This window comes from Falco punctatus, assembly GCF_963210335.1.
Source record: "Falco punctatus genome assembly, chromosome: 11".
In the NCBI taxonomy this organism is placed as follows: domain Eukaryota; kingdom Metazoa; phylum Chordata; class Aves; order Falconiformes; family Falconidae; genus Falco; species Falco punctatus.
In genome coordinates, this window is record NC_137591.1 from 20625218 (window position 1) to 20651078 (window position 25861).

Genomic DNA, 25861 nt, shown 5'->3' on the forward strand with positions numbered 1-25861 from the left:
CATTGCTGTTCTGGTGCCAAGGAGTGCTTGTGACCGGGGCATGTGCAGGCAGCCCAACCCAGGATCCTGAGCTTTTCTTACTTACTGTTTTATTTGTATTTATAATTTTTTTTTATTTTATTTTAGACACCTTATGGCTCTGCTGGCTTCAGGAAGGTGCTGTGCTCCGTGTATTCAGTGAGTGTGGGGTAACGCCAGTGTGTTGGCCTTGCTGTAGGTTTAATCAGCCCAGCAGCAACCTGGAGAAAGGCTGTGTACTGCCCAGAAACTCCTTCCATCCAGTCATCCCGGCACTGTGCAAAGCCGAAGACATTCGTCATTGCTCCACTGAGGGGTTCTCCAGTGTACCTGGTACTGGGCACATAAGGCAGCCGCTGGGCAGTGTCTCAGTCGCCAGAGATGATCCCAGCAGAGCTGCGCAGTGAAGAGTCAGGGAGCGACACTGCACCCTTCGTGACGGCCAGGTCCGCAGTCCCGGCACCGCTCACTCTTCCAGAGGGCAAGGCAGCTGCGAGCCGGGCAGGCAGGCTCACGGGGGTGGTCTGGCGAGGGCTTGCCACGGGTGGTTAGCACAGGGAGCAACCCCCCGTGCTGGCACAGGGGCGGCGAGCAGGGGGGGCAACGCCGTCAGACACAGTTCTGAGAGGAAGGACGAGAGGCTGACCGGCGGGAGCAGCCCCAGCCCCTTAGGTGAGCACAGCGCCCTTCCTGAGCATCGCCTGCCTGCTCTCTGGGGTTTGCTTCTGGATTTTGCCCCGCAAAAGTCACTGGGGGACGAAAGGCACATAGCCTGCATGTTGTTTCCATCTCCTTTTAAAAGGTGAATGAAGTGCCCGTAAGAGGTGGCAGGTTTTCTGTTTCTCCTCAGACAAGCCCTTCTGTTTACTCAGGATGTAGAAATGGAAGGCCCTGGCTGGTGCCCTTGTTGATGCAAATTTAGAATTACTTTTTGTCTCATGTTTTTTTGAAGGAAGGCAGCAATAAGGTGGAGTTTGGAGAGGTTCTCCATGCTTGAATGAGCATGCCTTGCAAATTGACAAACACCCCCTGAATGGGTCGTGTAATTACTGATTGTAATGTGACATCCCACCACCACCACCACGCACCCCAGCCAGGCTGCGTCCACTGTCGGAGAACTGCTGAGATTCTGGAGACGCCAGAAAATGGACAAATTTGCCCTGAGCATGTTTTTACTCATTTTGGCATAGCTCCATTAATGGATTAAACCATGGTTCGTTAAGCAGTGGCTGCTGTGGAAGTTGCGGTGACGTTCTGGGGAGGCTGCCTCACAGACTGCCGCGCAGTGTGGCACACCTGGAGCACACTGGGGTCCCGGGAGAGCTGCTGTCCCACATCGTCCCTGCTGTCAGGTGCTGTGTCACTAAGCCACTTGCTCTGGAACTGAAATTAGTGAGTGGGAAAGGCTCAGCCTCTTTTTTTTGCTATTATTTTTTCCTGTTGTTTTGTTTGTTCTTGAGAAGCGGTGCCTGCCATAAAGCAGTGCTCAGTTTAGCTTTTATCTTGTCATGGAGGGAAGGGTTTCCATAAGCGTAAAGGACAGGTGTTTGCTGGGCCTCCCTGAGGTGAACCCGCACCTCGCTCTGCCTTTGCAAGCTCCCTCTGCAAGGGTGGGTGCTTAAGATCCCTTTTTCCTGCGATGCTAGAAATTACACTTTTGTGCTTCACTTTCCTCAGAATTTAAGGAAAGGCTCTTGCGGAGTGGGGGTGTGTTAGTGTTGCTCGGTGGGTGTGCATGTGTGTGCTGCCTGCATGTGCCAGGGCAAATGGAGGCGGCTGGAGCTGCAGGACTGATCCCAGCACCCAAGCGCAGGATGGGTGCCAACCCCTGCCGGGGGGGTCAGGCTTGACAGTGCTGAGGTCCTACACCTCCTTGCTTTTCTTTTGCTTGCTCTGGGCTAAATGAGTCCAAGGCTTGAGAGGAATTTTAGAAATGGACTTCTCAGGACCCGAAAAACTGTGATTTGCTGTTTCTTAATCTCAGTTAAAACCGGTTAGCAGTTCTCTAGTGAAAACTGAAACTTTTTGAAATCGGGAAAAAGCTAGGAGGCAGCTGAGTGCACGAGATGGCTCTGAAAGGCGATGATGGTGGAAAAAGACCTGCTGAGCAGAGGTGGGATCTGCCGCAGCAGTGGGGAGCTGGCAGGGCTGGGTTAGGCAGCCCGGGACAGCGGCGGGGAGCATCCCCAGCCCAGGCGGCAGCAGGGAGGGGGCTCCCTGTGGACAAGCACTCTGAAGTGCCCTGGTCAAGGCAGCAAGTCATGGGACTTCACTACAGGTTTGAAGTACATGAAGTGCATCACTGTTGAAAGCCTTGCTTTTATGTCTTAAACAAGGAATTAAATTAGTATGTAAGCCATTTCTCTGTGTTTATGCTGAAATGTTACAGTGGAAATGTTCTGACACAGAGAAGCTAAAGTACTCATTTTTCTTAACATTTTTGTAGAGAAATAAAACTACAGTTTATTTCCTGTTCTGTGTCTGAGAGGCTGTACAAGAGAGTTAAAATTGAAAGACAGGCAGAATTTAAGGGAATAGGACCTCTGTCTGTTCAGAATGATTCAAGCTTAAAGATAGGATACTGCTGCATTTTCACTTCAAGCATCATTTCATTGATATTTCTGACGTTTTGGAATAGCAGAGTGAAACAAACAAACAAACAAAACAACAACCAGGGATTTTTTTCAGTCAGTGGATTGAAAAATGTCTTCCTGGTGTTTTACCAGAGTGCTGAAAGACATTTCAAGGAAATAAGTATATGTATATATGCAAGCACATATATAAATAATAATCTTTATTAGAGATAAACTTTGAGGGAAAACAACATGACAAGCACAGCTACTGTAAATGGTACAAATCCATTAAAGAGTGCAAGTACCAGGAGGCTGCTTTTGTGTTGAATGAAAGTTCACACAACCTAAGGTTGCCTCCAAATACAGAACTAACCCGAGAGTTTGGATTTAACACTGACTGGCCCTGTCATATTTCCCCTTAATGAGGCTCAGCTCTGAAGAAAAGGAGGAAGAGAAAATGTTTGGTGTGATAAGCTGTACGATGCAGTAATTGGATCAAGCTGAGACACTGGTGGCCTTTAGGAGCAGCAGCAGAGACTTGTAAGCGGGTTGGCATATGCAAATTGTTTTCTTTATAGAATCTCCTCAATACAATTTTTATCTTCAAAATGGGACAGGCAGAAAAATCATGTTGTGGAATCTGGGAGAGTTACATGTTTTACATCCCAACCTGATAGGACATAGGTGGTTACATCTTTGCCCAGATGACCTTTGCATGCCTAGAAAATGTATCGTGAAATTTTAGGAGCCATCTTCAGTGTTGCTTAGTGGCTGTAAGGAGCTTTGGAGACTGACTTTTGGAGTGCAATACCTACAGGAGGAGTTAGGTGACAGCTGCAACAGGTTCAATCCTAGTAAGTCCGGAGCAATCGGGTGGATCCAGACCTCAGTGCAGTATTTAAAGCAGAAATATTCTCTGTGGGTGTTTTCCAGCTCATATCAAGAGTTTACAGAGAATATCTCCAGGTGTAATAGAAGCCATATTGTTGTGCAAATCCAATTTTAAATGATGCTAATGATTAATTTTTCTGATGTAGCCTAAGACACCACATTATCCTTGATTTCAGGAATAAACTTCATGTGTAAAATTGGATAAATTTAGTTATAAAATAAGTGATTTGATAGACTGCTCTAATTCAGCCAAGACAATGCAACTCTTTCCTAGGTTAACTGCAGTGCAGACCAGTAAAAATGTGGACTATCAGGGTCCTGTCCTGTTCATTTTACCTTGCAGATGAAATAACCTTCCTTAAAGGTTTGAATTTGACATTCACTTTTCTGCTCGCAGTGTACTTCTCAGGCTGTATCCCAGCCCCTGGCCTTCCTTTGTGTAGCTCAGCATCCAAAAGGCTGCAAGCTGGCCAGTCCAGGGTAACTTTATTAACACTATTTGGGAAATAAAAAAAAAAGATCACATTTTGAACAAGCAAAATAGTACTTTACTAATAATCTACTAGGAAAGTAGGCTTTAGTATTAGTGTTATACTTGTTTAGTATGTCCGTGATACTGTGGAAGGACATTTGGGATTGGTCAGATTGCACCTATGCAGAGAATAAATCACAAGCAGATTGCAAGGGACTATGACGCTTCCAGTTCGTAGTAAGAAATGGTAAGAAAGACCCCACCAACTTTTCCTCAAGTCTGTGGCAAAATGCATGAAGTCAGCTCTGTCAGAAGGCCCCCTGCGCTTCTACTGGGACTGGCTATTACATTTGCTATTTCTTATCGGTAGTTTTATAGATCACAGGGATTGCACCAGGATTTTTTGGCCCTCCATGCACCAAAGACTTCAAACATACCATAGAAAAAAGTCTCAAAGCACTGACAGTGTCATATTTTTTTTTTCCCCATTCACAAACTAAATATAATAATTTCCACTGGATAAAAATGATTGATATTTCTCAAGTTGCCACCAGCAAAATTCTTGGATCCCCAAATACTTTACAATAATTAAGTCATCCTCACACAATTTCTTCAGGGATGATAGCGGTACTGCTACTGAAGCTTGGTTTCCTAAGGAAACTCAATCTCTACGCTCGTGCTATGGATCTGTTAACTCACCGCTTTTCCTCTTTGTGAACTTTTCAACTATACCAACCAATTTCAAATAAATCTGTCAGTATCAATACCTCAAAGATATCAAATCACCGCAGGCTCTGTGGCAATCTGCAGTGCCATCGCTTAGGGACAGCAGGTGCTGCAGTTACCTTGCGGCAGTAAGCAGTGCAGCAGAGCAAGGGGCGATGCAGGTGCTCCTGCAATGGGGCAGGCGCTGGCTGGAGCTCGAGCGGTGTCAGGGGTAAGATGTGAGCTCAATGCACTGCTCCTGCCACTCCCAAATGGCTGGTTTGTGTGTGAAAACCTATCTTCCAAGGAGACCTTAGTGACTTGCAGAAGAATAGACCATGTCCTTGTGGCTACCTGCCGCTTGGGGATGGCATCTCCTCGCCAAGCATTTGTCTGGGTACACGTGAGGTCGCCCCAGTAAGGACTCCAGGCACGCTTGTTCTTCTGCAATGTCTTCTCAGGTGCTCGTGATGTATTTGTAAAGGCCTATGGTACTGCAGTCATACAAAGCACTTCAATAGTGTGTTCAAATCCTTTTGGGAAAGAAAGAATGCATTATTGTAATGTCATCAACTGGAAATGTCTAGAAAGGACAGCTGGTTCAGATCGGGCCTTTTATAAGCTCCAAGTTTTTATAACTGTTCCAGTTCAGTCGTGACTTTTTTGTTTTAAATAGGTGCAGTGCCACCAAGCCTAATGCATGTAGCTAAGAATAGTGCTCTGTTACAGCTTAATTTATTATTGAAAAATAGCCATGTTGGCCCAAAACAAGATATCCCAATAGAACTGCTGGAATACCAGCTATACTTGTCTGTGTCTGCCTTGCCCAGATGTGGGAAACTCTTCTTATATATGAAATTTGTGTTATACATATATGCGTAAGTATTTGTGTGGAAAGAAAATGTAGATGCAAATCTCCACTTTATGTAATACTAGTGTACTATTACGTACTTAATCAAACATTGTTTTTAAAAAAGACTTTGCCAATTAAAAAATCCCAAGACTCTCTCCTTTAAAAAAAAAAATATTCCTACGGCTTGTACCTTCTTTGAGACAACACCTGGGATAGAGCTCTCGTAGTTCCGCTGTGTTCCCCAGCCCTGCTGCTTCATGCTGTGAATAGGAGGGGTGGCACTCTGCCCCCCTCGCACGCTGCGTGTTGCTCCTGCCTCTTTGCTTTTCCAGAAACATGTCTTTTTCTACGTAGGTAGGGGCGATGTGCCATCTGTTGGGGAGATTAGCATCCCCGAGCCGGAACCCTGCAATACTCCTAGACAATATATAGGAAATGTATTACCAGAATGTAGTGACTTGTATTTGCATTTCACACATTTAGCTTTGCTTCACACATTCCTCTCTCTCAGACATGATAAAGGGAGGGAACGCTCCATTTCTTGTCAGCGTGGATGGATGGCACCCCTAGAAGAGTATGCATTTGAAGCAATATGTTCTGCATCACTGACGTAAGCTAAGATGCTGTTAAGGCCGGGCAGGTTTGTTTTCCTATTCAGTGCTAGTGAGCGGGGCACTCAGGGACTTGGTGTCCTTGAATTTAAAGAAGATTGAAACATTGCATTGTTCAGAATGAAGGGAACAAGGATGGGAGCAGAGTGATGCTGCGGCAGACAGTAAACACTTGATTGCAAGAGCTGAATGGGCTCAGCCTGCATTTTGAATCTCGCCACGGTCTCTTATTTCAGCCGTTTGTAGTCCCTGACTCTGCCGTCAGTTCCAGGTTTGTTCCTGTAGTTTCTCTCACATTTTTCTTCAGGTCTGCAGTGCTGATGGTGCACCTTGGCAGATGAGCAGTTATGCCCAAGCGTTTATGAATGAGGGATGCCAGGGTAGTGATGTATACGAGATAATTTCTTCCTGTTTTTGTCTTTTTAAAATTGAAAGTTGTCCTCGTGAGACTCACTTGTTAGTCTCTAAACCCATCGTTTTATACCACGTGGCAGGGCTCTAATGGTCAGGGTGCAGAATTGTTTCTGAATTTCTAGAAGGAAAATTTTATCAGTAGCAATCCCTGTCGTCTCCCCTGTCCTACTCACCAAGCAAGTCCATCGTTCTCTCCTTGTTTCCCGTTCCACCTGGGGAAGACATCAAGGTAGTGAATGCTAAGCATTGAGCTCATCTGCATCTTGCCAGGGCCACTTCTTCTCCTGTTTCTTTACTGTTTTGCTGGAATAGCTAATAAACAGGGAGTGAAGGAGGGGGGCAACACCTGCAAAGAAAACCATAGTAGTTCCCAGTGAAATTCCTTTGAATATCCAGAATTTTTCAGATCTCTCAGTGGCAACCAAGACACATGTAAAATCATAGTTAAAGCTAAGATGGGGAAAGAAAAATGCTGGTGTTTTCTAACTGGTATTTGACAGCAATAACTAATTTTAACTCAATGGAGATCTAAGTTCCTTGCTGGAGCTGAAGGAAAGAAAATAGAGATAAATTCAATGCAATACGTTTGTAATAGAGAAAGCAACTTTTCTGGCATATTCACAGTGCTTGTTAAATGGTTTGCTCTTGCAAAAAAGTCTCTAGAACTGCAAACTATAGCTGGATTTACAGATGCTTGGAGGGACTTTTGAACTTTGTCTCCTGTCTCTATTGGATGGATGATCAGGATAGCAGCAAACAATTGTGACTTGCTCTCCTTTCATTCTGTATGTACAAACTAAAACATTTTTTGTCAATTTATTCAATACCTTATAGTTGATCCCCATGATATCTGGTATATGCATCCTTGAGTATGATCATCCTTTAGAATGGCATCTTAAAATATATATAAACTAAGTTATATTACTGTGTGATGCATACAAATGCATAAAACACAGAGCATAAAGAATGATGTCTCCACTCTTTGAAAACAACAGTATTTGCGAAAGCCACTTTAAATTTCAATCAACAAGTTCTGTAGGATGAGTTTACAGCTAACTTTCCATCACTAATTGCTACAAATATTTCCCTGGTAATCGCTGCCACCAATCGCCCTTGCCATTTGGCTGCATTATAGACAGGATTTTGGAAAAAAAATTAGAAATAGCTCAGTATATAAACTAACACATTTCTGCTTTAAATGTCAGGTGTCGCTCAGGGGCTGAAGGCACCACAGTGTTTGCGTTTGCCAGAGCCGAAGACACTCGAGGATCTAGTTATGCCCCTGCTGGTGCATTAAAGGAGTGACTTCGGGCCATGGATGGGTGCGCTTTGGTCTGTGGATCTGATCTCCAGCTGTGCTTGCACACTGGACATGTCTTGCTTACAGCTGTTCGGAGAGGTGTTCAAGACTGCAGCAACCAGCACGAGGATGAGCAGGCCTGAGGCACGGATCTGTGTGCGTGAGTACCACCTTCTTCCCTGTAACACGCCCACCAAAACCAGAGGCCACAGTCTAATATGTGAGGTTTCCTGTTGTGCCTTTTGGTGCTCGTCCGTAACTTTGATCAGGCAGAGGGGAGAGCCTGAGAAGGACGGATTGAGACCTAGCTAATACGTGTGAAGATCGTGCTAATCAAACAACTAGAGACACAAAGAAAAGCTGATGGGTCATACCTGAAGGAGTGGGGCTGCCACCCTTGGACCAAACACTCAGCCAGAGGTGGGGAGGGGAAGGTGGACTGCTGTGCTGAGGGGAGGTCTAGTGAGGTGGCACCAGCGTGTGGCACTGCACAAGTGACCATTGGCCAGCTCTGAGAATTAGCCCCGCTGCACAAATTGCTCGGTTGCACTTCTCAGTGCTCTGGATTATGCATGTTCTTCTGATTCCTGATGCTGCAGCGCATAGTAATATCCTGCATGACGTTAAATTCAGTAGCGAACACCAGTGCGGAGGCTTGTAAGACGGGTGCAGTGCTCGGGGACCAGCAGCAGAGCAGGGCTAGGGAGACACAGGCTGGAAGCACTTCTTCCATCGGCGATGATCAAAATGCCAAATCTGTGGCTTAAGGTCAGGCATTGTCCCAGACAGACAAGAGCTTTCCCTCCTCCTGTTGCTCTGCAAGGCAGACTTCCAAAGGCCTCAGCTTTGTTTTCACTCTACATGTTCATTACTACTTTTTAATGACTGAATTCTCACTCAACCATGAAATAATTTAGGGAAAACTGCGTTAGCAAGCAGACTTGCTAAATTCATAATTAAGGTATTTTCAAATATTACGGATGGAAATTAATTTACTGTGCTGTCTGTGGAAACAGTGCAGAAGACAGTAGGTTGTCTTGTGGAATATTTATGAAATACTTGCTGGTATTGGCAGAGGACATAGACAAGTCCGTGGCAATGCCGCAGTGAGGGTGCTGGTGTTTGTGTAGCCTGGGAACATTTATTTCCACAGTTCAAAGAGCAATCAGCGGACCATTATTTCCGCTCCCCACCCACGATAACCGAGCAGGGTGCTGTTCTGGCAGCGAGGCCATGCCCCACCGAAAGGTGCTGGGGAAGGGGGTGAAGCCGTCCCTGCGGTGGGTGCTGCCAGCTGCAGGGAGAGCTCTGGCCACAGCACCTCCGTGGAGGGAGAAAAGGCAGGTGATGCAGAGTCTCCCTCTAAACCTACTGTTATTTGAGGAGATGTCCAGAAAGCACAGTTTCCCTCCAGGCCCCTCAGGCAGGGGGTTTGCAGGCTGCAGACCCCGCGGCCGCGCAGGCAGCCCTGCATTCAGCAGCATCACCTCGGTGGCTGCTGGAGCTGAGGTCAATTGCACGGTGCTGGCGGTGACATACCCTGAACTGATGTTTTTTTCTTTTTTCTTGTTTAATCATATTTCCCCTTAATTGTGTCCAAGGATGTTTTTTTAAGAGGAAACTGGTGGCAAGTGTGTTAGAAGGTCCCTGGAGGATTTTAGCGAAACATCAAATGTCCTCCTGTCCCTTTGCAGCCCAAACACTGGTTAGCTCACCTGTTCTGTCACCTCTGCCAGGGAGACTGGGGCTGGTGCCAGTCAGGGAATGGGCAAGGAAAAGGTTTTGGCAAGGAAAAAAGTTGTTTTGGTGAAACTAAATTGTTTCACAGAAATGACAGGCTTTTAATGCATTTACGTTGGATAAAGACATGAAAAACCTAATTTAAATTGTTTTATTTGGGCTAATTTTGTTTCAGAAAAGGAAATGAAAATTTCATTTCTGCATGTTTATTTTAAAATATTTTTTCAAATTAATATTGACTACTGTCATCTTAAATAATTTAAACATTCATTTTCAGCTTTTAATTTAGAAATAATCATGAGCTCAACCTGCTGAAAATAAATGGAGACGCTGATGTAGCAAAACAATGATTTTCAATAAGTTGGTTCTAAGAGGCAGCCATCCTCACTGATTTAACAAGTGACATAAAAGAATAGGAAAATTTCAGCATTTCCATTACATAATGATTCCAGTAGGTGATGCAGTGAACTGAGCATCTCACAGCTGAGCTGTTAGGATAGAAAGTAAAATAACTGAATAGATAAGATTCAAAAAGAAAAATCTGAAATTGTGATTACAGTAATTTTGGTATTTTTTTCTCAGATTTCCTAGATTTTAGGAGAAACTTTTTTTTTGTTTCCCCAATTGATACAAACACAAACTACGATCAGTAAACATGTCCTGCAATCCTGTATTGCAACAGGCTGGCAGTATGACAGAGTGGTTGAGCTGAGATTAACCCAAAATGAGCAGGAGTATTTGTACGCACAGGAGAGGAGAGAAAAGACAAGGCAGAGTAGCAGTCCTGCTGCTTCTGAGGGGAGGCTGAGCAGTCACGGCACTGATTGCACCCACGTCTGCCCTCTTGGAGCTGTGTCGGGCACCTGCCTCTGGCAGGATTTGCAGCCTGTATAACTCGACGTCGGTGCACCCTGCATGGGCATGTGTGGTCCACGGAAACCCCAGCAGGGAGTTGTAAATCTCACGAAAGGACTGACGCCAACAACGTGAGGTGGTCCCCTCTCACATCCCTGCTGCATCAGTCTACAAAAACAGGGTGGAGAAGGCAAAGAGGAGGTGTGTTTTAGGAGGTGTAACTTTAAGATGTCAGTGGGGAAAAGTTTTGCATCCTTCCTTCATATGAGACTGTGCTGAACCGAGCAGGGTTAAACTTAATCACAAAAGGCATCCCCACGGGCAGTGAAGGTGTTGATGGCCTGTCGCTGAGATGTGATGTCAGGATGTGAAAGTTAGGAATGGAGATGATGTGCTGTGTAGCCTGGTGCTACACCGCTGCTGTGCTTTCACAGGGAAAGCTGCTGTCAGCCTTGCCCTTGGAGGATGCGGTGCTGGTTGTAGGGTGGGGATCAGGGATTCAGCTACCCCACACAGCCTCTACGGCTGCATCTCTAGCAGGCTGGCTTGTGGGGAGAGCAAGAGTTAACAGCTAACTTTGTTTTATGGCCAGTACATGTGGTAAACAAGATTATCTATAATGAGATTAGCCTTGGACAGGCTAAACCACTGATGAGTTCATCTTGGTCCGAGGCAACCCTGAAGCAGTTGTAGCACCACAGAGGGTCTGAAGTGGTGCTGGCTGTCCCAGCGTGCCAGGGCCCTGCTTGGGGGGTGGTGGCTTCTCCTTTTTAGATGGGAGGACAGCTGCTCCTGGTGACAGGCGGCTGTGAGTAATGCATCTCACTGTAGGCATATGATGCAAATGGACTTAATAAGCTTCAAAGAATCATCTCTGGTTCAAACTGAGTACAGTTATAAGTTACACCGGGAAATATTTGTGAGGCACCCTGTGACAGACCCAACAGCATCAGGTCTGTCACCAGCTGCTCTCTGTGCACATGTATGGACAGAGGTGGGAGCTTTGGGCTTTGCTGGTGCTGGCAGCCCGCTGTGAGAGGCAGAAGCTGGGCAGGACATGCAGAGCCCAGAGCCCCTCCTGTGACACAAGGAGGGTCAGGTGCAGAGCAGCGAGCTGCTGTGGCCTGGAACCCACCAAGGTTGCAGTGCCTGGAGGAACATACAATGTGTGTTATGGGGGGCAAGGGAGGGAATTGGTGCAGACTTCAATGAACGGAACTGCAACAAGACGCCCGACAGCATGTGTCCATGCTGTCCTTGAACAAGCAGACTTTTTATCTGGGACAGACTAAGTTAGTTATGGGTTTACGTAGGCATGTAGAGGGCAAAATAAAAAAAGAAGAGTAACCTGGAAGCAGATTGCAGTCCTTGGCTTCAGCAAAACTGTCGTGTGTTTCCGCATTGTTTTCTCAGTGTGTTGCACACAGCTTCTCTAGAGGGGCCACCCATAGCAAAAAGCACTGAAAGGCATAAACCCAAATAGAGATTTAAGAGAGAGGGCCTAAGCCTCTGCAAAGGAGACCTGGGGTGTTCCTGCAGGAGGCACGGTACTGCTGGGGAGAGCTGGACACACACTATGCAGATCCAGCCTCAGATGAGCTTGTATTTGCTAATGTAATTTAAATCACTGGTTCTGACCTCCCATATGCTTAAACCAGCCATTAGATCTCTGTGTCTTACAGTGGTGTAAATTAAATTAAAATCTATCCTTGTAGTGCTGTTGCAATGAAGCGCTGATCTAGTGGTGGTTTCATGCCAGCTCAGCATTATCCATCCAGGCTGTCCCAGTAGTCCCACTGGGAATACATCTCACTTAGTCTGAAGTTCCTGCTACAGTAATGCACAAGGCAAATGGAGAATTACAAACATTTTAGCAAGCACCATTTATATTCCAGCCAAGCCACTGCCACTTGCTGGTTTTGGACCCTTTGTTTCCTTGGCCAAACCTCACTGTCACCCATCAGCTTTTCAATATTCAAAATCTAAATCAATTTGGTAACTTCTTTTTTTTTCCCCGATCAAATATTAAATGGTTATTCTACTTTCAGTATTTAGTCTTTTTAACACATTTAAATTCTTTGACACATTAAATTCTCTGTTTAACAGAAGAAAATATGACCTAAAAGTCTTTGAAGCAAACCTACTCCTTTATTTTCCTGTTGCTTTTCACTAAACATGTCTGTAGTGCTAAACTGAAACTATGCTGCTTAAACTTGATAAAGTACTGCATCAACAACAAAAAAGGAAAATAAGACAGACAGAAAGAATAGAAAGCAAAAACCTCATAATTCGCCAGAAAGGCTTTTCTTTTCCATCTCATATTGTGCAGTGTGCAGAAGTGTCCAATTTGAAAAACTGACTCAGAGCATACTGCTAGCAAGAGAGCAGGCATAAAAGCAGATACAGAACTGCTCACAGACTCGGATTAAGTGAGTTTCTTGCCAGCTCTCCCCCACCCCCTAGCATATTACAGATCGGAGAATTGAGCAAGCTGTGTCCTGTGTCCCGCAGTGTGTGTGCATGCGTTACATGTCAGAGGCATAGCAAGGGACACAAATTCATCTTGGAGGTTCTCAGGGCTGGCGAGGCCTCGCCAGGGTCACCCCCTCGGCTCCCAGCATCGCCTGGGTGCGTGGCCCTGCTCAGCTGTACCTGCACTCTGCCCAGGGGCCAGCGGGCATCGTTTGCTTGGAGGGTGCCAAAAATACAGACGAACTAGATAGAACAGTTCTGTGTATTAAATTCTCTCAGTGCAAATTGAGAGTGAGCGTATGAAGAGGAAGATTGGTATTTGCTGTATTTCTCTTCCTCAGAAACCCTATTAGTGATCTCCCACTTCAGCACTTCACTTGTTGGTTAGTCCCCATTCTCCAAATGCCACTATGTCACAGAGGGAACATCAGCCCAGAAATAATTAGTATGGCAATTTGGCGCTCACTCTGCAAATTACATCTAGCAGTTGCATGCAAAATTGTCAGTAGAAATCATCTGGCTCTTACCAAGAGTTAGTTTAATAATGGAGCTTGTTTTGTTACTGCCGCTATTATGCTGAAGTCTGTGGTTAAGATTTGTTTTCCCCTCTGGCTGATGGAAACATCTTCTAGCAAAAGTGAGAGAAATGAAGCCTTTTCTGCTACACTGTGCTTTGTTGGAGTGAGAAGTCCTGACTCAATGTCTGTTCAAAATATGTGTTCACTGATACTGACTTTCTGGGGAGATGCACCCAAACGCTGTATTTCATGCACATAATAGATTATTGGAGCTCTTCCTGTTATCACTAATTAACTATTAATTTGTGCAGAGACAATGATACAATTTCCCACTTCTCAGGTGACTGCTGAGCCCAAGGTGAGCTATGATGCTTCTTGGTACAGAGGAAGAAGGGCACCAGGAAAGACTAGAAGACACCACTTCCCTCTGTAGAGGAACCAGCTCTTCATTACGGTAAGATACATTGCCCTCAACTTGAATTTGACTTGTCTCCATCCTTAATGGATGTTCTCAGGATGCTTATGAGAGAAATACACACTATATTTTTCTTTATGCCAACAAACCCTATCTTGGACTTGAGAAAGCTTCTTCAACAAAAGTGGGGTTTGCCCCAGCAGGTACAGTCCCCTGAAAATGTCTCCTTCCAGCGTGTCAGCACCGTCCCAGCAGCAGTATTTTGCCCAGCTTTCAACCACCTAAGTGACCTAGCAATCAGCCTCTCCTGCAGCAGCAGGAGGTTCTGCAGCAGACCTTGTTAGGTGAGATTTTAAGCGAGGGAATAAGAGATAACCACTAGGCTGCTGTCAAAGGAAAACACAACATCCTTATAACAGGGACACTACAGGATTTCTGAGGCTGGCTTTCAAAATGGGTCCAAAATATATATCCAGTGATGCAGCACCTCTGGAAAAAAAAAAAAAAAACCACAGGCGGGTGGTGTACTAGCTGGAGAATGGTAAACAACAAGGAATGGGCTGGTTTGTGTGTGTGCACTCCTGCCTCTTGGGCTTTTCACATGCCCAGGAGTTATTAGAAGACAGCAGGTACTGCACATCAGCTGTCTGCAACTGTACACATGCACATCATTACCAAATGCCAGGAAATGCACGTTAGTTTGGGCATCTTTCCTTGGTTTTTCTTGCAGCTCAGCTGGTGGGAACTATGCTTTGTACCTGTGACTGCACCCTTGGTGGCACAGATTATACCCCTTTTTGAATGTGTGGAAGAATGAAGAGCTTTAAACGCACACTGAGATTATGTCTTCACATGGCAGGTTCTTCAGCTGTGTGCTGTTTGGCCACTGCTTAGATTTCATGTGTTGCTTTCTTCCCATGGATTTAAAGAAATTAAGCCTGCTGTCATGCCAGCTGTGTAGCCAAGGAGCTGGGTAGGGAGGGACAGAGGAAGGTGTGATTTTCACTGTTCATTTATTCCTTGGTGCCAGTGCTTGCTTGAACTGCAGTATAATTAACCAAACACCTGATACTTATGAATCACCTTATGCCATTTGTAATGGTAGTAAGTTACAAGCACTCATGGAATGGGGTGTTGCTCTAATTGTCATGCTTTTCTTCTGGCAACCTTTAACTCCCATTGGATTAGTAACTCCTATGATTGTGTCTGCCAAATTAAGCCATCTGTAAACACTAGAACTTCCCAAATTCATAGCAGCCATGTTTAGGAAATAATGTCTGCATCTTTTTTAGCTGGCTGCCAGGAGAAGTGGTCAAATGGTCAGTGTGTGTCCTGGTCCCTTCCTCCGGGAGTATCCTCTCCCTGTGCCATCGCAGCCAGTGTCTTCTCCACCTGGCTGCTGCAGTCCTCGGCGTTAGCACTGTCAATGGCCTTGACAGGCCACGATGCACTTGGTGCTTGAGCCTTTCTGTAAGCAGAGGAAACGGCCTCAAGTTGCCCCAGGGGAGGTTTATACTGGATATTAGGAAAAAGTTCTTCACTGAAAGGGTGGTCAAGCATTGGAACAGGCTGCCCAGGGAGGTGGTGGGATCACCGTCCCTGGAAGTGTTAAAAAATGGGCAGATGTGGTGCGTAGGGACATGGTTTGGTGATGGGCTTGGCAGTCTGGGTTAATAGTTGGACTTGATGATCTCAAAGGTGTTTTCCAACCTTAATGATTCTATGATTCTGTGTTGGCAAATACTATAACGAAGTCATTTGACAACACAGTCATCTGAACCCAAAGGGCTAAAGCAGAAGTGACAGAGTAGCTTCACCACTCTTGTTGCTGGCTTGTTAACATTTATTCTGCATATGCTATTACTGCATCAAAGTGATATTTTTCAATTAAGTGAAATGAAGAAGGAAACCTTCTTCGCTGTTTTTTTATTCTCCTGTCACATGTGCAGCAAACTCTGGATTACTCCAGCCCAGTCTAGAAGGCAGTGAGCAGAAAAAATACTGAAGGCCTCAGCTGTGCTACCAAGCAGCCAGAGCAGGCAGAGGTGTGCACAGCCCTGGCAGCTGAGCAGCTGGGCTAGGGCAGGTTGCAGACACTGGGCTCTTGCCCGGACACACTGTTGGCATGGGCTCTGTCTGCAGAGCGTTAATAAGCTACCCGGAATGGCAGTGCAGTATGCACGGCTCTGAAAATGAGTCACAAATGAGTTAAAGCCCTCCCAGTAGCAAGGCAGTCCCCTTTGTACATGTGTTGAACAATTCAAGCGCAAAGGAGGGACTTGTGCTTAAGAGCAGGCTGTATTCTGTGACAGAAACCAAAGGCTGGGCTCACTGTGTGATATTCATCCTTACTCCTTGCAGAAACCATGGAGGACGCGACACGGGCTGCTCGGGGTGGTGTCACCATCTAGATCCTCCCTCTGCAGCCACCTGCCACCTTGGGCCACGTCCTAGTGCACTGCAGCAATGATCACGCTCCCCTGCTAATCTTCAGTGTCAGCCAGCCTTGATCTAGACAGAGTCCGTGCCACTCAACTTGGCCTGTTGGTAAGCACTACATACAACTAATTATGCAAACAAAAGGTACAGTGTAATAACTGCCAGGTTGCTCACACCATACCAGCAACATTAAATGCCTCCAGGCTGCTCTTCAAGAGGGAGGACCAGTGGGAGCAGAACAGCCGAGGAGAGGAGGGAGAAAAACAGCCCATGGATGGGCTGTTGGGGTTGTCTCCCTGTTTTCTGCTGGTTTTAAAGGATCAGCTGGCTGATGCCATGGGCATCCTTGCGGAAAAGCCAGGTCAGAGAAAGCTGGGATCTACGCTAAGGACCTTAAGTGGTGAGAATTTTATTCTCTGTCGTCACCGTGGAGTGGCTGGGTGAGCAGCTCAGTGCATGCCGTGAGACGGGCTCGGGGGGTGATGGCTGCCTGCCGAGGGTTAGCAGGACGGAGGGAGTCATTGAGATATGCTGCCCTGAGACAGCCGAGGGCTTTGAAAATGCGTGAGGTGACCTTCATTTTGATTTGGGGTGTGCAGTAATGAGCAAGTGGTGTGATGAATGCGTAAAGCTGACAAAAGGCACTGGCGTCTGTAAAGAAATAGGATGTGCAAGGTCAGGAAAGGTGTGCAGGGTGAAGCGATGTTTCAGAGGCAGTGAGCATGCCAGGCTGACTCATGAGCTGAACTGTGCAATAATCACTGGTAATTATTGCACACCAGCCAGAAGAAGGATTTGCATACACACCACGCTGGACCATGGGGCCCGTTTGGGCTTTGGCATGCTCTGCTCACAGCTTGGAGCAGACAGGCAGAGAGATGAGGAACCATTTTCAAACAGAGACAATATTCCGGTTGTTTTCCCATCCAGCTTCCAGGTGTGACATTGAGCCGTGTCCTGCCTGGGTGAGGAGACAGGGAGCTACTCTCTTCAGAGCAATGAAGGGCAGAGAAGTGCCTGTATTCACCCCTCAAAATATGGGAGTGCTACAGAAATGTGCTTCTGAATCAATAGCGAGGAACTCACTTATCAGCCAATATATTTGTCACTGAAATTAAAACAATGGAACTCCTGAAAAGTAATGAAACCCTGCGGGACAGGAGCACTCAGGTAACACAGGCTGTAGCTTACTGGCTGAGCGATGAGGTAACACATCTGCCTGGGTCTCCTGTGACAGAGAAATCCCAAGGGATTCCTGTTGTCCTGGGGGTCAGGCTTTGAGACTGTGTCCTTGCAGTAGGAAAATAACCATAGCACCTCCCCTCTGGTGCAGTTAAGGCCCTTGTGTGATTTTGGTTTAATGTCACCTTACTCTCCCTTGATCTTGTCCAGATACGCAGCCAGGTTGGTGCCGATGGCAGTGAAAGTGCGTGTCGGTGTGTAAGGACATGGCGCAGATGAGTTTTACCCCAAGGCAGCTACCTGAACGCAGAGATTTTCTGTGTGCTTGTGAGTAGACCAGGCCTTGGAAGAGCAGGAGATCTACAGTTTTTGTGGTTGCAGGGCAGAGAAATAATGTGCATTGGGCAGGGACTCCTAGAACCCCCCGTTCACCACTCCTGGTACCCCTGTAACGTAGCTGCAGCAAACCCCAGAGTACAGACAGCTCTTGCTGGGGCTTTTGGGGGTGCACCCACTGGTACCTCAAACACCGTTTCCCATCCCCAGCTCGGCTTTAGGCTATGTCTGCTGTAGACGGAAGTGTTTGGAGATGGCTTTGGAGACAGACAGCTTTTTATCAGTGACTCATGTCTTGCTTAGAAACAGAAACTTAACCACGAGCAATAATTAGCATCTGTCTAGACTTACATATGAAATGTGCAATATATAAAGTATACATATATATATATATATAGGCACACACACAATGTATTGCGGATAAGTACATGTGAGGCGCTGCTTGTATGCCCAAGATTTCATGCAGCGAAGTACCATTTCAGCTTAAGTAATACGAAGTCACACTCTTTCGGCTGTAATAATAGACATTCCCAATCTATTTTTAGCCGCACCTGGCTAATTCAGCAGCGCTGGGCTAACAGCGGTGCTCTCCCTTCTCCTTTCACGCTCTGCGGTTAGGGTGGCACGGAGCCCCGGCAGGAGCCCCCCGCCGGGCCGGGCTGGGGCCGGGACCCCCGGCAGGAGCCCCCCGCCGGGTCGGGCTGGGGCCGGGACCCCCGGCAGGAGCCCCCCGCCGGGCCGGGCTGGGCCGGGACCCCCGGCAGGAGCCCCCCGCCGGGCCGGGCTGGGGCCGGGGCCACCCGCAGCCGCAGCGCCCGAGCCCGCGGCACCCGGCACCGTGCGGCCCTGCGGGCGGGAGGCGCCGAACCCCGCCCGGCCACAGGTACCGCGGGGACGTGACCGGCGCTAAGCGATGTAAAACCTCAAATCCGTATTACGGGTAACCGGGATGAAGGCAGGCATCCAAGGGGAAAAAAAAATAAGTCTGTCCCTGTGAACTTGGTGACTCGACAGCAGGTGGGCTGCATCCCCGGGGCCTCCCCCAGCTGCGGGCTGCCCTGGCCTGTGCGTGACCCAGCGGGGGTGTCCGCAGCCGCACCGGCGCCTGGCCCCCGGCGCGGCCGCGGGCTGTGGGAGCAGCCGGCCCTGCGGCGGCTCCGGGCGCTGCCGCTGCCGCAGCGGGCCGGGGCGGCGCGGCGGGCCCGGGGGAAGGCTGCCCCCTGCCGCGGGAACGGGGCGCTGGCGCCGCGCCGGAGCACGGCCCGCCCCGGCCCCGCCCGCCTCCCGCCGCCGCTGCCGCCGCTCTCCCGGCGGCCGAAAGCCCGAAGCCCGGGGCGCTGCTGCTGCCGGCGGCCCCGCGGCTGGGCTCGGCGCGGGCTTGTGCCCGAGTCTGCTCGGTGGGGCCCGTGCCCGAAGCCCGCCGTGCGGGGCCGGCCTGTGCCCCGGGCGCCGGGCTCGTTCCCGCGGACGGGCCGTCTCCAGCCGCCCTCACAAACCCGCCGGGGCGCTCGGCTGAGGAGCCGCCACTGTCAGCTGGATGGTGCCAGCTCAGTGCCAGGTGCTGGGCAGTGCCCGGCGGGTGTAGGCACGGCTGGCTGCTCAGCTGTCGATCAACCTGAGCATAGCCCTCAGGAGCCAGGGATGCGAGCTTTTAACCGTCGTTCTACGGAGCGCCGGGGAGGTTAGCGGAGCACTCGCGGTGGTACGCGCAGGCGGCCGTGGCCGAGGCCATGCCAGGGCCCCGGAGCCCGGGTGCTATTTCCTCAGCCCCAGCGCCAAGGCCTGGCCAGGGCAGGGGCCAGCGGGCTCGGCACCCTGGGAACGGGGAAGGAAGGCAAGGCCGGCCCCGGCTTCGCTGGAAACACGGTTATTTCAAACAGTTACTTTTCCCCATGGTCAGACAAGAGGAGTCCCAATGAGTCGCAGCTATGCCCGCCCCCCAGTCACTCCTGTCTTATTTGCTGGATGTCTGAAGTACCCAGCTGCCATTTTTAACGTGTGCCAAGTTCTACTAAAGGATATATAAAAAAGAGTTGTTAAGAAAAAAAAAAAGTAACACATATTAATTATTGTACCAATATCAACCTCTGTGTGGGAGACAGGGTGTTCGCATGCAATGCTGTTGGAAGCCACAAGCTCTGTTAATCATTACAGGGCATGGTCTTCTGGCTAAACTTACACGGCACGACAAGTTGCCCAAAACTAAACCCCCAATCCAAAAAACTTAACGTTAACCGTTACATTTACTAGTCCAAACACTTCACCTACAACACCATGATATGTAATGATAAAATTAACTTAGTTCTGTGTTACCAGGCAGCTGGGAGGATGCTTTCCGTATGCAAAGAGAAACAAAGGCGGGAGGAGAATATGGCACCAGCACTATCTGCAATGCGCACAGAGCCTTTGTGCTTAGGCTTTTGTGTCCAGGGCCAGTTGCCGTCTTTCACCTTGCCAGCTACATAACTTTCTCCTTCTGGGTCTTTGGGCATTTCTTACACAATGAATTGCCTAGGAGGAAGCACTTAAAATTTAATTCAAGTAGGGAAGGCAGCACGCGTGAATGATATAGACTGTACTAGCCCTTGTAGATTATATGATTTATACATTCGCTCAAACAGCAGTGAATGAACAGTCTTATAGCAGGTAATATGCTATTGTGCTGTTACTTCTGTGCCTTGTCTTTTTAATGAAAGTCTTTATACCTTCAAAGTTAATTAACTAATTTCTCAAAATCGTTTACACATCTGCTCTGTTTTGAGTAAAACTTCAGTTTCACGTCACTAACTTTAGAGTTACATTAGAAAAAAGAAACACCCATCCCCCCCATGTCAGGTATGCTGCTTCATTTGTAATGACTTCAGATACAGAATTGCTAATAGTGATGAATTTCACGGGCTCAGGTTTGGCCTGTGACTTTGCACTGGTCGCCGCTTTGGAAGGGCAGTCAGGTAAATACTAGCTAAGAGCCTGTGTAGTACTCACTGTCACACTGCTGGCACAAAGAAAGACTAAAACCAGCAAACCCAGTCTTGGGGGTTCACTGGCACCTACCTGTGCACCGTGGCCCCTCTGTCACTGGCAGGCAGCAAGTCAGAGCTGAGAGGGTCTCCGGTTCCTGACTGTACCCTACCTGACACCGTAGCCTCTGCAGCTGCCTGCCACCAGTATGTTACGAAGAGCTTTTCCCACTGACCATGGGGCCTGTTCTGGCTACTGCTGGCCAAACCCCAAGACTGCCAAGGGGAGCGCTGGGTGTTGTGCACATCTCAGCCAAGCCCTGCTCATCCCAGTCCTCTGCAGGGCTGGTGCCACACTGTCACAGGGAGCAAGCAAGTGCAAGGGCAGCACCAGCAATGGCAGCCCATGAGAAAAGCAGTGCAAACAGGGCTGCCCCTGCCCCTGCCCGTGCCACACACCGGGAGTAGTCCTGCTTCCTTCTGCTGATAGGTAGATGTATTATTTTAATTAAGCTATTATTTCAATAACGATTATGACATGTGGGCATGGCTTGGGAAACATTAAAACCAAGGTAAACAAAAAGTGTAACACTCCATCTGCTTTTAACAGCACAGTTCAGCAGCATGACTGTTCAGGCAGCATACATAGCTGAGTACTGTTAGTATTTACAGTAGAACACATCATGCCAAGTTTAGCCTACAAGCTGATCACAGGCATAAGGTTTCATTATTTTAAGTGATGTATTCTTTTCTGATGCGAAGAACACCACTTCTCTGCACCTAATGCTGCCTGTGAAGTCTGCTTTTCCACTTAAGGGATGCTAAGCAAAAGCTAGCCAAAGAAATGAAGTTAATTAAAAAAAATTATAATGTTCTTCAAAAATAACAGCTCGCCCTCTTTCCAACAAGGAAAAATACAAATAAAACCCCTTTGGCAATGCTGAGGAAATATCTGGGGCTGAGGTGAAAGGGACACAGCTTGACGAGTATGCTGAAAGCTGAATGTGGATTACCCGTGAGTGCAAAAATGAATAAATGTGTTTTATTCCATTATATTAATGAAATGGTTAATTCAGTTGCTATAGCAACAAGGAACAGCCATGCTAAAAAGCTAAAGGGCTATACATAATGCCAGATACAAGGTCTCTCTAATTCTAAAGCTGATTTCCTTAGCTACAATAGAAGTGATGTGTGTTTTCAATATCATCTTAAGCTTTTGCACCAAATCCTCAAGCTAATCCAATAAATAGGCTAGTAGCATAAAATACCATATATGTTTGCACCTCATAAAACTTATGAAAGGGGTTTACCTATGCACAATAACAAGAACAGATCCATGGAGTGCAGTGTGGGGCTTTTTAAAAAGACTGCTCTGCATGTGATGGTGAACCAGCAAATGTGTTACAATGGGAAGTTCCTACAGCTGCGAAGCAGGTGACTGCACGGGAAATCACTGCAGTGCTAGCCCAGATGTCAAGACATGGTTGTGTTTACAATCCTGCTAGCTGTTTTACCTTATGGAAAATAGACTATTTTATAGTCTTTTCACTTGCATTTCACATGATTCGGTTTATAAATCATAATTCTTAAAGACTTTGATAAGGAATCCTGCAGTGCTTGCTTTTGTTTTAACATTGAAGTCGCAGAAAGGGTGACCTATGGTCTTGTCAGCAGCACAGAGGCCAGAATATTATTATTAAAGTCTATGCCAAAGCAAAGGAAAGAGGAGTGGCCGTTGTGCCCTTCAGAGCGGCCTGGGGCAGCCCCCGCACAACCAGTGCCCCCAGGGAAAGGTGCTGCTGCGGAGGCGCTGCCCAGCCCCTGTGCTTTCGTCAGGCTGGAGCCCTGCCTTCTTCACTCTTGCTCCCTGCTGTTCCTTGAGATTTGTCAACTGCAACATTGCTCACTGTGCCTAAAATAACTGGAGAGAATATAGCACACCCATAGGAGAAACAGAAGGCACCGACTTCCCTCACTGAACTCGGAAAATTCGGTGTCCTGCACCTGCTCGAGTGACGTGGGTGACTGTTACCTGCAGGCCATCTGATTTGTGTGGTAACGGATGTTCAGTGCCTGAGAAGCGATACTTCTCAACAACTGAGTATGATGATTTCAGTGACGAGGCCTAAACTTGTCTCCAAATCGTAGAAGTAAAAGCTGTGACGGTAAGTAGTCTCTAGACTAAACAGGTAAGAAAAATGGCCTTAAGGATGATGATTACTTCTAGCTGGTGGTGTGTCTCTGGGGCATTCGGTGCTGACTGCCTCTTTCTTGGCTGCAAGGCAACAAAAGAGCTCTCACCACTGAGGGCAGTCGTGCTGGGGAGCAACTTCAACTGTATTGCAATGCTGAAGAAGTAAAATGTTTGATCTTAAAAACGAGACGGCAGGTCAATGGTTGCCACTGTGTTAGTCACTTCGTATGAAAATTATTAAGATTCTCCTGAACATCACATAGTACCTAAAAAATGGGTGAGCAACAGCTTGAAACTATTTTTCTGCCTTTCTCTTAAGGGTCCTGGTTGCCAAACATGAGTGGCCCACGCAATGCAGACAGACGGGCACTGTTGAACCTCCTGCCACATCTGGAGGTGAGGAGGCAGTGCCGTAGCCGTCCCCGCCGAGGAAGCCCGCGCCGTGTAAGGTGCAAAGGCAGCTCTCTGCCGAGCACTGGAAGTCTTCCCCGTACACACTGCACTGCAATGCTGAGTGTACACGAGCGGGTTGATATTTCTACAGCACCACAAGAAACCCCGATGAGTTCAGAGGTATGTTAACATTTGGCAAAGCACAGACAAACCGAACAGCTACAGTTTTCAGCTGCTGAGCCACAGCAGGAAGGACTTTCTTCTGTTCCAGTGCTCAGTACAGGTCAATTCGCAGACATTGCCCAGACCCGCTGTCTGAAAGCATCCAAGTAAGCGTACCAAGGTAAAGCTTAACATCTTGCAGTTCTTTTACAGAAAAATGAACAATTGCATTTCCTTGTGGTAACTTTAGTCTGCTTACTCTAGAAGAGGAGAGAGGATGTGTATGCATGTGTTTACTGTTAGGACTTGAGATTGTTTAGGGCTTTATTTGTGCAGAGGCAGTATGTGACCACTTGCCAAGCTGACCTCCAGCTTCACTGCTTGATAGCAATGAGATGGTCTGTTGTCATGATGGGCAGATTCAGACCTCCAAGAAAGAAGGAGGGATAAAAGCAGGGTCTCTGCTCCTGAGCGAGGCCAGCACGGACATTTGCAAAAGACCCAGAAGACCAACCTGAGAGGAGTTATTAGAAACTGATCTCCTGGAAATAACTGGAGAGCTTACAGTTCCTCAGGAAGGAAAGGAAAAGGCAACAGCAAAGACAAGGCAACCCAGATGACCCATAAGCAGCCTTATTATATGAAGGACCCAGAGCAACTGGGTTAGTTACAATCCAGCTGCCGATAGAGTCTGCCAGATTGCCAGATGTTGCCAATGAAAACCTATCTTCCACAGTTCATCAAAGAAGTGGAGCAGCCTGGTGAAGTGAAACCTTTGCCAATAAAATAAATATTTTATCTAAAGAATATTTTCTACTAGAAAATGTTGAAAAATATAAAATTTTAACAGCATGCCCAGCCCCATGTTATGATAGATAAATAATGAAACATGCATACAGAATATGTTGGCAAGATCTTCTAATCGACAGGAAATATCTATGCTTAACGTTATATTTCTAAGGCTACAGTCCTGGATTGTGTTAAACAATGTGGTTTTATGAGGCATGGGTTTGATGGCACTCAGTTGGGGTTTGGATAAGTTGCCTTGAATCTAGCAATCACTTTTGCCACCTTGAGATAAAAGGCTTAAAGACAACAAAGCTGGAGGAGCCAAAGATGACAGTAATACGTGCTGGAAGGTGGGAGTCTGCAGAAATGACAGCGAGCCACTCTGCAGCTGCCAAGTCACCTCTCCCAGAAGCCACGCAGTGGAAAGCCCTGCATCCTCCAAGACACAACAAAGAGGGGCAGCAATCCTAGACAGGTAACTTGCATTTTGCTCCTGCCAAGTTTTATGAACTGAGCAAACGGTTGTCTGCAAAGAAGGCTTCCTCTAGCGACAGGTAAAGCTTCGGAGCAAGGAGCAGTGTACATGGGCATTGGCTTCAATGCTGGGGGTACAGGCTACCCATCAGATTTGTGCACAAAGGCTAGTTTTAATTTTGCTAAGAGATCAAATTACTATTACATTTTAAATCAGGAAATTATGTATTTTAAAAACCCTGTGTGATTTTTCAAATGCAGCTATTAATGTTGCCAATCCAGTGCCTTGGAAATAATATGTCTGTTCATCCTAGAGGCCAAAAACCAAACTGCCTGTATAGTCTGTTAGCAAGGCACAACATCTCTTTTTCCAATGAACATCTATGGGTGCACTGGGATTCACACAAGCAGATTTGGCAGCTTTTTCAAGTATTTCTTGGACTGCAGAGCATACACTGAACAGGGGGAGCTTTTTTTGTTCAGGAATATGATGTGAATAAGAATGTGGTACTGGAGGATGAGCTATGGCATTTCTATCATAATCTAATTTGTCAAATATAGTATACAATGTTTTATAATAGTAATCAATAGGACAACACATCTAAAAACTGTGAGGGCTAGGGTTGCAGGATCTCGCCCAGCATTTCTTTAATAATACATAATTCCTTAACTGCGCAACTAAATCACTGAAATATATGAGCTTAATTTGGAACCTTTTACACTTTGAAAATTCATATCCCTTTTTTAATAACTGGCTACAGCGTTCGCAGAATAGACCAGATTTTTCTGATTTGTTTCCTTGGTTCTTAAATGCGCTGAATGGGATGGATTTCCCAAGACAGATGTGAAAAACCTATAAAACGCAGGAATGTGTCCTTTGTGGCTCTCTCCCCAGCCTGTTTACACCTCGCCTTACCCTTGTGGCTCTCTCCCCAGCCTGTTTACACCTCGCCTTACCCTGATGACTTAAAGACAGTCCTGCAGGAGACCTTAATGTGGCCGTTTCTCCGAGTTCCTGCAACACACAGATTTATTGCTGACTGTCAGAGTCAGAAAGTATTCACATTCATTTGGGAACACATTTCCTGAAACTGT

The 25861-nt window shown here is 47.1% G+C and overlaps 1 long non-coding RNA gene across 1 annotated transcript; it reads left to right on the forward strand.

Annotated features, from left to right (window-relative positions):
- Positions 1–1810: 1810 nt before the first annotated feature.
- On the forward strand, positions 1811–25670 carry LOC308071572. The gene is made up of 3 exons (XR_013931245.1): positions 1811–13876; positions 16199–16384; positions 23268–25670. It is a non-coding gene; the product is annotated as an uncharacterized lncRNA (long non-coding RNA).
- Positions 25671–25861: the final 191 nt, after the last annotated feature.